This window comes from Pan troglodytes, chromosome 11 (genome assembly GCF_028858775.2).
Source record: "Pan troglodytes isolate AG18354 chromosome 11, NHGRI_mPanTro3-v2.0_pri, whole genome shotgun sequence".
NCBI lineage: Eukaryota > Metazoa > Chordata > Mammalia > Primates > Hominidae > Pan > Pan troglodytes.
In genome coordinates this window covers 74,550,614-74,563,736 of record NC_072409.2, presented here as the reverse complement: position 1 = coordinate 74,563,736, position 13,123 = coordinate 74,550,614, and the positions used below count along the sequence as shown (strand labels likewise).

The 13,123-nt window shown below is 38.6% G+C and overlaps 1 long non-coding RNA gene across 1 annotated transcript in view; it reads right to left on the bottom strand.

Annotated features, from left to right (window-relative positions):
• Positions 1–6,690: 6,690 nt before the first annotated feature.
• The window catches only part of LOC104007906 (uncharacterized), a 31,269-nt gene continuing 24,836 nt past the window's right edge, over positions 6,691–13,123 (bottom strand). The window contains exons 8-9 of the long non-coding RNA XR_682276.4: positions 7,753–7,871; positions 6,691–7,046 (exon numbers count right to left, since the gene is read on the bottom strand). This is a non-coding gene — a long non-coding RNA (uncharacterized LOC104007906). The remainder of the gene's footprint in view (positions 7,047–7,752; positions 7,872–13,123) is intronic.

Here is a 13,123-nt window from a genome sequence, read left to right as displayed (position 1 = left end):
CATTTCTTAATGTGGGAAGCTGGTTTTGTTTATGAATATGCACAGAACATCCTTGCCCTGGGAGATGCTTGTGTCTGAAATGTTTAGTGAGAGCTAACCAGGTCTTTGGGCCGGCCTGACTTGGTGCAAATAAAATTTGAACTCCATGTGTACACAGGCTTAAGAAGAGAATTTAAAAAAAAAAATGTACTGTTGTGTTCCAGATGGATTTGGAACCTTCTTTACATTCCTGATTATCCAAACTTTATGTTTTCTGGAATATGCCTGATACATGAATGGCGAAGGTTTGCAAGATGATTTCAAATGTTAGGACTGGAAGGAACCTGAGAAAATTATCCATTAAGCCAACATTCTCACCTTTGCAATCAGGGAACCAACATCCTGAGAGTCTGCGACTTGAAACTAAATGCGTAATATATAAACAACCCTTAAAGACAGGGAAAGCCTGGAAGCCACCATTCAGGTCTAACTAGACAGTAGCAGCACAACCACGTAAAAATCCTCTCGGCAGTCCTCCTTCCACATTGACAGGGAGGAGGCTACCCGAGAGCCCTATGTCTATATAAAGCATCGCACTGCAGAGTCCCTCCCTGATCCTTGCTCTCTTCTTGAATACTTGCCCTTCAGTCTTCTAATGAGGCCCTTCTAGGTGGGAGCAGAGGACTAAAGCACTAGGATGCTGTGGTTCAGGCAGTCTCATATGCACCATATACACAATGTGCACTTAACCCTCTTAACCTGCAAGAGGTAGGAAGCTTTGTTTGAGTGTTAGTAATATATTTGGCACCAGTAATGAGAGGAGAACTGAGAATGGGTAATGAAGAGTAAACTCGAATCAAAGCAAAAGCAAGCTGTCTCTTCCTCTCTTGCAGGCATAAGCTTGCTCATGAGCAACATGAAGGGGAAGGGGGAGAGAGAGACCACAAAAGGGGAGGCTTCTCCAGTGGAGTTCCATTTATTTTTTTTTACAAAGGTTAAAAGGGCTTCTTTTGAAACGGAGGCCTAGAATTTAAACCTCTACACCAAAAAAGACATGACATTATCTGAAGATATTGCCTAGTAACCCATTGTGCAATCAATATTCACCTAAAAGAGGTGAGTTTTCTCTCCAAAATAAGTATTTTTATTTTTGTTTTTGAGACGGAGTCTAGCTCTGTCACCAGGCTGGAGTGCAGTGGCCCAATCTTGTCTCACTGCAACCTCCGCCTCCCACGTTCAAGCAATTCTCCTGCCTCAGCCTCCTAAGTAGCTGGGATTACAGGCATGTGCCACCACACCCAGCCAATTTTTATATTTTTAGTAGAGACGGGGTTTCACCATGTTAGCCAGGATGATCTTGATCTCCTGACCTCATGATCTATCCACCTCAGCCTCCCAAAGTGCTGGGATTACAGGCGTGAGCCACCGTGCCCGGCCAGAACTAAGTATTTTTAATGTAGATTATTTTGGTTTAGCTAATGAGAAGAATTAGAACTCATCAAAAAATGTTGGTTTCAACAGACTTTTTGTTGATCTCTACTAAGATTCTTTGTTCAGAAATTTGGACTCCTGTTGCACCAGGAAATCTTTGGTTTCTGAGAAGCAGAACAATATTTACCTGGTTTGAAGCTGTGGGTGAGGTTTCTTTTCCTCAAATGAGGCCAGTGTTTCTTAGCCTGTAACACCCTAAATCTCATAAGAACTTGCCACCAGACCCCTCCTCTACTCATCCTTTCTCTTCTCTTCTTCTGGGCGGACCTGGCTGCTGGTCCTGGTTGTTTTCCTAATGAAGCCAGCTGTATTAAGGCACAGCTTAAAGGAGTCTACTTTTGTAATTTGCACTGTCTCAAACTAATTATTATACTTAAATCATCTAGAAGTGTGATTTATTCATTCACTTTTTAAAGCCATTGACTGTGCTGATGAGCAAAGTGGAAATTAGTAAAATTTCCCTGTACGTCACATCAGTTCTCTGTTAATCCATGTTCTGAGAAAATTAAGAATAATAAACTTTTATCTAAGCACCTCAAATGTTACATCCTAGGGCAGTTACAAAGCAGAGGGATTGATCAACCATATGAATCAAAGGCAAAGACTGTGAAAAGTTCAAAATTAATAATGTGTTCTCTTTGAGCGGAAAATCTATCTCTTTTCGAGCATTAGTCATTAAATTGTACATTTCTGATTTTGCTAATAAGAGTTCAATTATATTTGAAATATAGATTAATTATCCTAAAAGCATTAATCAATTTGGCAAGGACACCTCAACAATGATGCAGTCTCTTTATTCCTTCAATATTCCATCATAGTATGATGTAATCTCTTTATTGCTTCCCCCATAATCGTAATCAAGTTATTGATACAAACGATTCTTCCCTTCAGTTAATTCGAATAGAACATTTCTCTAGTACTTTCAGTTGATAGGATGGTAAATAATTTTTAGACTGAAAGTTGAAGTGGATTGATTAGAAGCAATTTTTTCTGTTTTGCACAATAAAAAGATGAACTACATGGTTCGCCAAGCCAATTTGCAGAGCAACCTCTTCTCTCTAATTGCTGCCAGACTAATGTAGTAGAAGCCGAGTCCTAGGAAGTAGAGAAATCCATTTACCCAGCCATGACATTTAAGTAGCAAACACAAGTAGTGGATTTTTCCATTATCCTTCATTTCAACCCTGCTACATTCCACCTGTGACCCTTATGCGCTGAGGGCAATGTGCTTTCATACAATTTGGTAACTCTAATAAGGGTCCACTTCAAAATGTTTGAAAGCAGGCTAAAAACATTTTTTAGAAAAGCATAATTAAGTTCATAACCAATCTCACTAATTTCTGATAATGTATTGAAAAGCCAAATTATTTGATAAATGCTCTAATAAATGTACATCTTACCAGAGGAAAAATACCATGTTTTCTCTATCACAAATAGCTCCCTGTTCACCAGTAGTCCCAGCACAGTTCTTTTACTTTGTGTCAGACTTTCAACAGCAAGAAGCAGGCAAGTTTTCTGAAAACCACAGGGGCTCCATTGCTGTATGCCCTTCCCAAAAGAAACAGGAAGGCCTCTTTAAATAAAATCCATATTGAAATTCATATCAAGAAAAAAAAATTCTGTACTTTTATTTTTTACAAATCTCCTAAGACATGTGAGTCTCAGCCAGAGTTTCCTCAGGTAAATTATTATCAAACTGAAATACAGAAACTCCCAGGGATATGTCTTTTCTGTGGTATGTTCACCATCCTTCCTACTGCAAGTACTTGGAATGGAGTAGATGGCCCATAATGTTTGCTGAATGCATCATTAGGGTAAGCCTGGTAAAAGTTAAAACCTTAAAAAATGCTTGTTTCGAAATAAAAACAGAGTAGTAGGAATGTTATAACATGCTACAGAGTACACATTATATTACAGGTAAAATAATAATCAAAGGTGTAGAAAGTAAAATCCATTGTTAATCTTTTTTTTTTTTTTTCCAAAATAAGGAATGGAGCGGTCTGGTAGTACATGAAGGGAAAAGTACACCTCCCACTGGGAGAAGTCAAATTTACCCCTCAGCAATGTGGCAGTAAATGGTTTTTTGTGTGCTGTTGTTTTTGTTTGTTTGTTTTTAGATAGGGTTTCACTCTCTTGTCCATCTGGAGTGCAGTGGTACAATTTCAGCTCACTGCAATGTTGGCCTCCCAGGTTCAGGTGATCCTCCCACCTCAGCCTCCAGAGTAGCAGGACTACAGGCCTGTGCCACCACATCCAGCTAGTCTTTGTATTTTTTGTGGAGACAGGGTTTCGCCATATTGCCCAGGCTGGTCTCTAACTCCTGAACTCAAGTGATCCTCCGACTTTGGCCTCCCAAAGTGCTAGGATTACAGGTGTGAGCCATCACACCCAGCTGCAATGGTTCCTTTCAGGCTAAATAATTCCCTTTAGGTCAAATTCATTTGCCTCATTCAAGTGTATTGAGACTGTACTTATGAAACCTGGTGCCTATCATAATCCCAAAAAACAAAACCCTAAATATAAAGATTGAAATCCTGAAAGCCGAATTCTGGGGAAGGGATTACTGCATTTTCAGTTGTATGCAGGATAGTTGCTTCATGTTAGTTTCATCACATTAGGTGAAATTATTACTTTATGTGTTAGTCTGTTCTTGCATTGCAATAAATACCTAAGCCTGGGTAATTTATAAAGAAAAGATATTTTAAAAAAAACATGTTTGCTGAATGAAGGATGCATGTTTACAGGGTGCTTCCACTTTAAGGGTGGGGAGAAGACCAAAACAGTATTTTTTTTTCCTTTGAGACGGAGTGCAGTGGCACGATCTCGGGTCACTGCAACCTCTGCCTCCCAGGTTCAAGTGATCCTGCTGGCTCAGCCTCCCAAGTAGCTGAAATTACAGGCAACACGCTACCACACCCAGCTGATTTTTATATTTTTTAGTAGAGACAGCATTTCACCATGTTGGCCAGGCTGGTCTCAAACTTCTGACCTCAGGTGATCTGCCCACCTCAGCCTCCCAAAGTGCTGAGATTACAAGCATGAGCCACCACACTGGGCCCCAAAACAGTATTTTTAAATGAAGCAAAGTCAGTTTTATTTCACTTCCCCCCACAAAAAAGGAGTTACTCTTGACCTCTAAAAAAAATAAAGCAACTAAAAGAATTTAAGATTTGTACCTCTGATTGAAATTTCTTCAGTAATTCATCACCACCACACTTGAAACCAATGCAACACATTCACTTCAGAGTTGAATTCAGAAGCCGATGCCACAAAAAGCCTGAAGTATAGCATCTTCAGTTTCAAACAACCCTGTGCAATACCACAAAAACAGAGGACAGTCCTTGCAGAATATGTTTTCTGAAAACTAAATGTTTTACCCCTTTATTTTGTTGCTTGCTTAAATTGCTTTGATAAGAGATTTATCTGCTAGAGAACTTTCTGATATATATTTAATCGCCTGGATATTAAAAGTATCAAGTTGAAAGTTACAGAGAAAAATGCTAACCTTACTTCTTAATGGACAGCAGTCCACCTAGTCAACAATATCCTTTAAATACAAGTATATTTAAAATTAGGTATGCCAGTCTCAGGCTGAAAACAAGTTTAAAATCATGTAACACAAGCATTAAGCTTCTTCTTGACAAAGTAGTGATGTGAACTGACAACATTTAGATACTGCGATTGTTTCTGCAAAGTAATTTCTACAAGGAGGGGAACTGTCTTGGTAAGATGAATACAACTATTTTCTCAGATGAGATAATTTGACATTAACAAGGCCTGGTTCTTTCACATTCATCTTAGTGCTTCAGGTTCTGAAAACTACTTTAAAGATGCCCAGATGTTTTTCCTAGAGATCAGACACAGCTGCATAACTTTTCATCATCAACAAAATCAGAGGCAGTAGGAGGAAAGTGTTAGGAACACAGGCATCAGAGCCACACAAGCTGGGTTCAAGGAATACTTCTGCCATGGACTAGCTGTGTCACTTAGGGCACGATAATTAAACTCTCTGAGCCTCATCTGTAAATAGGCAGAGCAGGGAATCTGAGGATTAAGTGGGATAAAACATGTCAAATATTTAGCATAGTGGACATATCATGAATGATTACTGTTGTTATTATCACACAGCAAAACCCTGCATGGGACGAAGAGCTAGAATCTTACATTTAGGCCTCAAAAGGCATAATGCTCCCAGTTGGAACCACAGCTATTTTTCCTCCTCAAAATCTTTTTCAGAATATGGCAAGATTTAAATAAATAACTAATTAAACAGTCACCTGTTTCTGAAATTTTTTCATTGTCCTTTGGCTTCTGCCCTTGTCTCAATTATTTCTAGATTGCCTCTTTTTCGAAGAAGTTTGTTGCATACTCTAGAGAAACATTTATTTTAAGTCCAAACCAAATGTAATTAGTAAAATAATCTTCACATCATATCACACATTCCAAGTCAAATGTTCAAATTATTCTATTTGGCCTATGCCTCTTTGGCAGATAATTGAGAAATGACTGCTATAGCAGTACAGACATTCAGGATTAAAATGTGTGTACTATCCATTCAAATGAGACAATACCTACCTCTTTAAGACAAAGTCACGCCGGGCACGGTGGCTCACGCCTGTAATCCCAACACTTTGGGAGGCCAAGGCGGGCGGATCACGAGGTCAGGACATCGAGACCACAGTGAAACCCCGTCTCCACTAAAAATACAAAAAATTAGCCGGGCGCAGTGGCGGGCGCCTTGTAGTCCCAGCTACTCGGGAGGCTCAGGCAGGAGAATGGCGTGAACCCGGGAGGCGGAGCTTGCAGTGAGCCGAGATTGCGCCACTGCACTTCAGCCTGGGCGACGGAGCGAGACTCCGTCTCGAAAACAAAAAAAAAAGTCACATCACCAGAAATACTCATAACTACTTTAAACTGGGTCATTCCCACTAGTAAGTTAACATACCTATAAAAAGCTGCTTCTATTAAAATGTGGGGTTGTGAGGGGTTTTTTCCCAGTTTAAGATGCTATGCAACTGGAACCTTAGAGAAAAGGTGAATTTTGTATAAGAAAATAAAAACAGAGAGAAAGAAGATGAAAAGTATAGAGAAAAGGAACCACTGAAGATGAAACAGAGAGAAAAGAAGGCTAGCTTATGCCTAGGCCTGACGGTGACCATAAATTCAAGGCATCTCAGGTGGGAGGAGTAGCAGGCATCCTTCAACAAACTGTACCTGGCTGCTGAACAATGCTGAGTAATATCCAGGAGCTGTACATCAAAGTAAAATAAGTCCCAGAAGTCCAGGTCCCAGAAGGGTTGTTTCTTTCTTTCTTTCTTCCTTTTTTTTTTTTTTTTTTTGGAGACGGAGTCTTCCTCTGTCAACCCAGGCTGGAGTGCGGCGGCACGATCTCGGTTCACTGCAACTTCCGCCTCCTGGATTCAAGCGATTCTCCTGCCTCAGCCTCCCCAGTAGCTGGGATTATAGGTTCCTGCCACCACGCCCCGCCATGTTGGCGAGGCTGGTCTCAAATTCTAGGCCTCAGTTGATCCACCCGCCTCGGCCTCCCAAAGTGCTGGGATTACAGGTGTGAGCCACTGCACACGGTCAAAAAGCATTCTTGATTATAAATTGTGCCAAGAGAATTTAAATATATTCAGTGACTATAGTCTAGGGATTTACAATAAAAGACTTACTTTACAATTGAAGCTATATAATGTAAATTAAATAATAACTGTGAAGGTTCTGTGTGAAGTGCAGCCACACAAGTGTATTGTTCTTTTTTGGCATGCATTACAATGTAAAAAATGTAGAAAGTGACATAGAGGATGAATGGGCTGTTCGGGTTGGGGAAGATGGACTGAACTATTTTTTCCTAATGAACATAATCAGCTTTCAGCTGGGTAAAAAAGCCCCACAAGTGTTCAGGCTATTAAATGATTCTCACCAACCACCTGGTCATGATACAGCTAATGAGTGAGCGGTAAAGACTCAAGGAACTGTGAGTCAAATTACAAAGTTTCATTAAAATGTTTCTCCACGTGTCTTCAATTATTTAGATCCAATCTAATCTTCCTTCAAAATTAAAGTCTGGGGTTCAAGCTAATTTATGTTACTGAACTTTTAAAAATAGATGTTCTTTCTACCTGTATGTACCATCATGAGAAAGGGCATGGTATGTTTCCACGGCACTGTTGTTGAAACACAACCATTTTTCTAAACTTATTACAATAACATGCAATGGAAAGAGCATTACTGGAGCATTGTCCCTGAAAAGTGACATTTAGAAACCCTCGAAATTACCTTCTTCCCCACTGTCCTGCCTCTCCGCTTCTGTAACTGCATCTTCAGCAGCTGTAGCCAAGCTCCCTTTCATTTCTCCTAAACCCCATGGCAAGTTGGACACAGACAAAGTGAAGACTCTAGGTCAAAGTTGGAGAGAATGACAATAGATATTCAGCTTCTTGGATAATTATTACAGAACTGTCCCTAAATCTGGAATGTCAGGGGCCATTCAAGAAATAACCCATCTATGACATAAAAACTATCTATCGGGTACTATGCTTATTACCTGGGTGACAAAATAATCTGTATACTAAACCCTGTGACACACAATTTACCTATGTAACAAACCTGCACCTGTACCCCTGAACCTAAAATACAAGTTAAAAACAAAAAGAGGCTGGGCACGGTGTATTATTATAATAATAATACTTTTTGACATTATGATTTTTTTAATGATGAAGCTGTTTTTAAAAAACATACCAAAAGCAAAGTCCTGGCTCACAATATAAACTTAAAAGACAATGACTCTTATAGTCACATAGGAAATAATGGTTAAGTTTAATGAACGAAATAAAGCAAGGTAGTTGAGACTGTTCAATATATGCAATTCTATACATTTGTTAACAAATTTAATTATTTTGATGAATAAGTGAGCTGTGAAAGAGCTGCCTTGTAATGATTGCGATATTTAATTGATCCAGCTTGAACTAAGAGGACAAGGCTGAAACACTGCATCAAAACAGAAGCTTCACTGAGGTAACTTAATGTGCACTGAGCTTTGTCGCCTGAAAAGAAGAATAAAAGAACTTTAATCTTAACTGTCTACTCCAGAAAAGCATTCTGAATGACGTGGGACCAACTAGGGAAATTCATGTCTAATGCTGCTGCTGCTGTTGCTAAAAAGCTTCTGTACAGCAAAGAAAACAATTGACAAAGTGAAGAGATGCCCTACAGAATGGGAGAAAATATTTGCAAACTATGTATCTGACAAAGCATTAATAACAAGAATATAAGAGGAATTCAATTTGACAGCAAAAAAAAAAAGAATTTGATTATAAAACAATGGGCAAGACATCTGAATAGATATTTCTCAAAAGAAGACATATAGTCAACAAGTAGATGAAAAAATGTTAATCGTCAGGGAAATGCAAATCAAAACCACAATGAAATATTATCTTACCTGAGTTTAAATGGCTATTACCAAAAAAACAGAAAATAACAAATGCTGGCAACAATGTGGAGAAAAGGAACTCGTATACACTGTTGATGGGAATGTCAATTAGTACAGCAACTATGAAAACAGTTTGGAGATTCCTCAAAAAACCTAAAAAGAGAATGCAATCCCATTGCTGGATATATATGCAAAAGAGAGGAAATTAGTATATCAAAGAGATATCTTCACTCCCATAGTTATTACAGCACTATTTACAATAGCCAAGATAATGGAATCAACCTACATATCCATCAACGAATGTATAAAGTAAATTAGGTATAGATACACAATGGAATATTATTCAGCCATAAAAGAAATGAAATGCTGTCATTTGCAGCAAGATGAATGGAATTGGAGGATATTATGTTAAGTGAAATAAGCCAGCATAGAAGAATAAATATTGCATGTTCTCACTCATATGTGAGAGCTTAAAAAAGTCAATCTCATGGTGGTGGAGATTAGAATGGTGGGTACTGGAGGCTGGAAAGGAAGGAGGAGGAAGATGAAGAGATGTTGGTAAATGGGTAAGAAAATATAGTTAGATAAAAGGAGTAAGTTCTAGTATTCAAGAGCACAGTAGGGTGACTATTATTAACTATAATTTACTATATATTTCTTCTATATTTCAAATAGCTAGAGGAGAAAATTAGGAATATTCCCAACAGAAAGAAATTATAAATGTTTGAGGTGATGGAGATTTCAATTACCCTTTGATCATTACACATTGTATGCATGTATCAAAATATTACATATATTCCATAAGTGTATACGACCATTATGTATGAATTTTTAAAAAATACAAACAATATACAAAAACATAAAGTGAAAAGTGGCATACTCAACCCGTTCCCATCACCACTCCCACAGGTAATCATTCTTATTACTTTCTTATAATCCTTCTGAAGTTTCTTTATGCATTTAGAAACAAATGTGAATATATATGTTTATTTACTTCTCTTTTCCCACAAAAGGTTGCATAATATATAGTCTTCTGCACTTTTTTTGCTGAAGAATGCAATTACTTGTGTACAAGTTTTATTTTGCCTGTTTATAGTCATACTTCCAATTGAGAAACCTCCATATTAGGATGTTCATTCTCCAAAAAATTAATCTATATAAATTCAGGCAATTCTACTCAAAATCTCAACAATAGTTTTTGTAGACTATGACCAACTGATTTTAAAGTTCATCTTGCTCTCCCTGGTGTGAAAATATACTATAAAACTACAGTAATTAAAACAGTATGCTACTGATAAAGAGACAGACTGATGGGTAAGAATATAAAGTCCTCCCAGCCTGGGCAACGTGTTGAAACCCCATCTCTACAAAAAATACACAAAAAAATTAGCCAGGCATGGTGATGCGTGCCTATAGTCCCAGCTACTCAAGAGGCTGAGATAGCAGAATGGCTTAAACCTGGGAGGCAGAGGTTGCAGTGAGCTGGGCTCACGCCACTGCACTCCAGAGCGAGACTGTGTCAAAAAATAAATAAATAAATAAATAAAAAGAAGAAAAATTAGGCTGTTATCTAATATCAAACATAAAGATAAGTTATTTTATCAATTGTATTAAAGATGTCAGTATTGTAAACATATATACAGGTATACCTCTTTTTGTTTGTTTGTTTGTTTTTGAGACAGGTTCTCACTCTGTTACCCAGGCTGGTGTGCAGTGTTGCAATCATGGCTCAGTGCAGCCTCAACTTCCCAGGTTCAAGCAATCCTCCTCCTGAGTAGCTGGGACCACAGGTGTGTGCCACTGTGCCCTGCTAATTTTTTTATTTTTTTGTAGAGACGGGGTCTGACTATGTTGCCGAGATTGCTCTCAAACTCCTAGGATCAAGTGATCCTCTTGTACCCACCCCATACCTCATTTTATTGTGTTTCACTTTATTGCACTTTGCAGATACTGCATTTTTTTTTATAAATTAAAGGTTTGTAACAACCCTTCATTAAACAAATCTGTTGGTGCCATTTTTCCAACAGCATGTGCTCACTTCATGTCTCTGTGTCACATTTTGGTAATTCTCACAATATTTCAAAGTTTTTTATTATTATATCTGTTATAGTGATCTGTGGTCCATGATCTTTGGTGTTACTATTGTAATTGGTTTGGGGCACCATAAATGACACCCATATAAGACTACAAACTGTCTGTTCAGACTGCTCCACCAACCAGCCATCTTCTCATCTCTCTCCCTCTCTCCTTGAGCCTCCCTTTCCTCGAGACACAATAATATTGAAATAGGCCAATTTGTAATCCTGCAATTGTCTCTAAGTTCAAGTGAAAAGAAGAGTTGCATGTCTCTCACTTGAAATCAAAAGCTAAAAATGATTAAGCTGACTGAGGTTAGCATGTCAAAAACCAAAAGAAATTGAAAGCTAGGTCTCTTGTACCAAACAGTTGCCCAAGTTGTGAATGCAAAAGAAAAGTTATTGAAGGAAATTAAAAGTGCTGTTTCAGTGATAGCACACAAATGATAGGAAAGCAAAACAGCCTTATTTCTGATATGGAGAAAGCTGTAGTGATTTCTATAGAAAATCAAACCAGCCACAATATTTCCTTAAGCCAAAGCCTAATGCAGAGAAACGCCCTAACTCTCTTCAATAATATGAATGCTGAGAAAGGTGAGGAAGCTGCAGTAGAAAAGTAGGAATTCAGCAGATGTTGGGTTCATGAGGTTTAAGGAAAGAAGCCATTTCCATAACATAAAAGTCAAGGTGGGGAGTGGGTGTAAAAAACAAAAAAGTGCAAGGTGAGGCAGCAACTGCTGATGGAGAAGCTGCAGCAAGTTATCCAGAAGATCTAGCTAGGATCACTGATGAAGGTGGCTACACTAAACAACAGATTTTCAAAGTAGACAAAAGTCTTCTATTGGAAGATGCAATCTAGGACTTTCATAACTAGAGAGGGGAAGTCAAGGACTGGCTTCAAAGCTTCAAAGGACAGGCTGACCCTCTTGTTAGAGAATCATGCCACCAGTGAATTTAAGTTGAATCCAATGCTCATTTACCATCCCAAAATCCTAGGACCCTTAAGAATTATGCTAAATTGGCCAGGCGCAGTGGCTCACGCCTGTAATCCCAGCACTTTGGGAGGCCAAGGCGGGTGGATCACCTGGGGTTAGGAGTTCAAGACCAGCCTGGCCAACATGGTGAAACCCCATCTCTACTAAAAATACAAAAATTAGCTGGGCATGGTGGCAGCCACCTGTAATCCCAGCTACTCGGGAAGCTGGGGCAGGAGAATCGCTTGAACCCAGGAGGTGGAGGTTGCAGTGAGCTGTGATGGTGCCATTGTACTCCAGCCTTGGCAACAAGCGAAACTCTGTCTCAAAAAATAAATAAGTAAATAAAAATAAAAGAGTTATGCTAAATCTACTCTGCCTGTGCTCTATAAATGGAATAACAAAGCCCAGATGACAGCACATCTGTTGGCATCACAGTTTACTAAATATTTTAAGTCCACTGTTGGGACCTGCTCCTCAGAAAAAAAAAAAAAAGATTATTTTCAAAATATTTCGGCTTATTGGCAATGCACCTGGTCACCCAAGAGCTCTGATACAGATGTATAAGGAGATTAATGTTGTCATGCCTGCTAATACCACATCTACTCTGTAGCCCATGGATCAAGGAGTGATTTTTACTTTCAAGTCTTATTATTTAAGAAATATATTTCATAAGGCTCTAGTGGACTTAGATAGTGATTCCTCTGATGGATCTGAGCAAAGTAAATTGAAAACTTTCTGGAAACGATTCACCATTCTCAATGCCATTAAGAACATTCGTGATTCATGGGAGGAGGTCAAAATATGAATATTAACAGGAGTTTGGAGAAAGTTCATTCCAACTCTTATGGATGACCTTGAGGGATTCAAGGCCTCAGTGTAGGAAGGAACTGCATATGTAGTAAAAATAGCAAGAGAACTAGAATTAGAAGAGAAGCCTGAAGATGTAACTAAATTGCTGAAACCTTATGATAAAACTTGAAAGGATGAAGACTCACTTCTTTGGATGAGCAAAGAAAGTACTTTCTTGAGGTGGAATGATGAAGGTGCTGTGAACATTGTTGAAATGACAACAAATAATTTAGAATATTACATCAACTTAGTTGATAAAGCAGCAGCAGGGTTTGAGAGGATTGACTCCAATTTTGAAAGAATTTCTACTGTGAGTG